The 2,835-nt window shown below is 37.0% G+C and overlaps 1 pseudogene; it reads right to left on the bottom strand.

Annotated features, from left to right (window-relative positions):
- Positions 1-362: 362 nt before the first annotated feature.
- LOC139440496 (tigger transposable element-derived protein 1-like) lies at positions 363-1,906 on the bottom strand (annotated as a pseudogene).
- Between the last annotated feature and the right edge of the window lie 929 nt (positions 1,907-2,835).

Raw genomic sequence — 2,835 nt, 5'->3', positions numbered from 1 at the left:
TCCAAGAAATATTTAATTAAATTTAATTTAATAATACCCTTGATTAAATTTAAAAGTTTCCCTGACGTGTAAGAGCAGGACTTTGAAGCCAGGTTTTTTTGGTATGAAAATATCCGTGCTTTTATCGCAGCTTTCTGCCATTTTGTGTCACTATAAGGTCTGAATAGAAGCAGACCTCCAAGACATCATGGATTTGGCTACAAATAACCACAAAAAAATGAGTATTACAATAAAGCAAGTTACACAAAATAAGGTTTTGTTTCCCACTGTATAGAAAAGTTATGGTTGCACTATGCTATAGTCTATGAAGTGAGAAAGAGCATTAGGTATAAACAATATACATGCCTTAATTTAAAAAACCTTTATTGCAAAAAAATGTTAACTATGGTCCGAGGCATCGGTAAGTCATAATCTTTTTGCTGCTGGAGTGTCCGGCTCGGGTGGCTAACACTTTCAAAACTGGAGTCAATCTTCTCAGACCCTGCTCCTGCTTTATCCACTAAGTTTATGTAATTTATTAAATAAACGTTTGTGATTTTAACAATGTTCACCTTTTACCAGTAGTAGATCCCCTCTCAACAAACCAATTTCCCCACTTATGTATAAGAAGCAACTCCTCACCTGTTCAAGTTGTAGCATGAGATTGCAGTAATGTCGTCATATCTTCAGGCTCCCTTTCTAATTCTGCTTCTCTCGCTACTGCTGCCACACCTGCAGTTACTTCTTCCACTAAAGTTTCGATCCCCTCAAAGTCACCCATGAGAGCTGGAGTAAACTTCTTCCCAACTCCTCTTCCTGTTGATAGTTTGATCTCTTCCCATGAATCACCAATGTTCTTGATGGCAAGTAGAATAGTGAATCCTTTCTAGAGGATTTCAATTTATTTGGTCAAGTGGAATCATTATCTGTGGCAGCTATAGCCTTACAAAATATATTTTTTAAATAATATGACTTGAAAGTCAAAATTATTCCTTGAACCAAGGGAAGCAGCATACATATTGTGTTGGCAGGCATGAAAACATAACATTAATCTCATCATGTGTCTCCGGCAGAGCTCTTGGGTGACCTGGTACACTGTCCATTGGAAGTACCGTTAAGAAAAAAAAAAAATTCTTAGCAATAGGCCTCACGAGTGGGTTTAAAATACTCAGTGGACTATGCGGGGGGGAAAGATACACTGTCATTCAGGCTTTGTTGTTCCATTTATAGAACACAAAGAAAGTAGATTTTGCAAAACGTTTAAGGCCAAATAGTAAATTAGCACTGGCTTCAACAGCCTAAAATCACCAGCTGCTCCCTAACAAGAGAGTCAACCTGTCCTTTGAAGATGGGCAACAATGTCTCCTATTTAGCTGTAAAAGTCCTAGACGACTTTTTTCCAGTACAAGGCTGTCTTGTCTACTTTGTCACTTTATTTGTCTACTGACCTGTTGTTTAGTGTAGGCACCTTCATCAACTATCTTGGCTAGATCTTCCCTATAACTTGCTGCAGCTTCTTTAGCAACGCTTGCTGCTTCATCCTGCATGTTTATCCTTGGACACAGCTGCTTTCCTTAAGCCTCATGAACCAACCTCTGCTAGCTTCATTTTTTTTCTTTTGTAGCTTCCTCGCTTCCCTCAGCCTTCATAGAACTGAAGAGAGTTAGGGACTTCCTGTGGATTAGGCTTTGCCTTAAGTAAATATTGTGGTATTTTGACCTTCAATCCAGACCACTAAAATTTTCTCCATATCAGCCATAAAGCTGTTTCAGTTTCTTATAATTCAAGAATTCACTGAAGTGGCACTTTTGATTTCCTTCACACCGTTTTTATTTGCATCCACAACTCGGCTAAATGTTTGGCTCAAGAGGCCTAATCGTCAACCTATCTATGCTTTAGACATGCCTTCCTCACTAAATTTAATCATCTACGTAGAAGAGGATATAAGGGAGACAAATTGTAACGGAAATGAAATGCAACTCTTCTTTCACTTGAATGCTTGGAGGCCATTGTAGGGCTATTAATTGGCCTAATTGCAATATTCCTGTGTCTCGGGAATAGGAAAACCCAAAGAGAGGAAGAGACATGTAGGAACAGTTAGGACACATGCATTTATAGACTAAGTTCACCATTTTATATGGGTATGATTCATGGCACCTCCCCCCCCAAATTTACAATAGTAACATTAGAGATTACTGATCAAGGATCACCATAACAACTATAAAAAAGGAAACGTTTGAGATGCTGTAAGAATGACCAAAATGTGACGCAAAGACATGAAGTGAGCAAATGCTATTGGGAAAATGCAGCAAATGCTGGCTCGTCCTAAGGCTGACATAAACCTTGAGTTTGTAAAAAGACGCAATATCTGCAAAGCTCAATAAAGCGAGGCACAGAAAACTGAGATACGCCTGTAAGGAGTTAGGTCATTGTTGCTATGAAAGATGAGTGTGGCCTTTCTAAATTTTAATAAAAGTTCAAAGATAATTTCAAACATGTGGTTTTAATTGGTTTAAAGATTCTACGAAAGACCTCAAGATCCTTTACGAAATTCTCAGTAATAATGGATCTTGACAATAAAGATATTTTCAGTGCTTTATACAATTATTATATGTCCCTTTTAAAGCAAGCTTGTGTGGTAAATATTCAAAAAACTTTTACATGATTGTTTGTTTCACTGAATACTAACATTTTCTCCAACTGATAAAGGTATATAAAAAGGCATGCTCTAACTTTGTCAAATTGGTGCTGATGAACACGATGAAAAATAAATGAATTTGAATATTCAAGGAAAAAATCTCTGGTATATACAAGACTGTACTATCCAAATTTTTAACAGAAAGTGTAAATATATTT

This window comes from Desmodus rotundus, chromosome 13 (genome assembly GCF_022682495.2).
Source record: "Desmodus rotundus isolate HL8 chromosome 13, HLdesRot8A.1, whole genome shotgun sequence".
Lineage (NCBI taxonomy): Eukaryota > Metazoa > Chordata > Mammalia > Chiroptera > Phyllostomidae > Desmodus > Desmodus rotundus.
The sequence above is the reverse complement of the archived record's forward strand: the minus strand, read 5'-3'. Positions and strand labels throughout refer to the sequence as shown.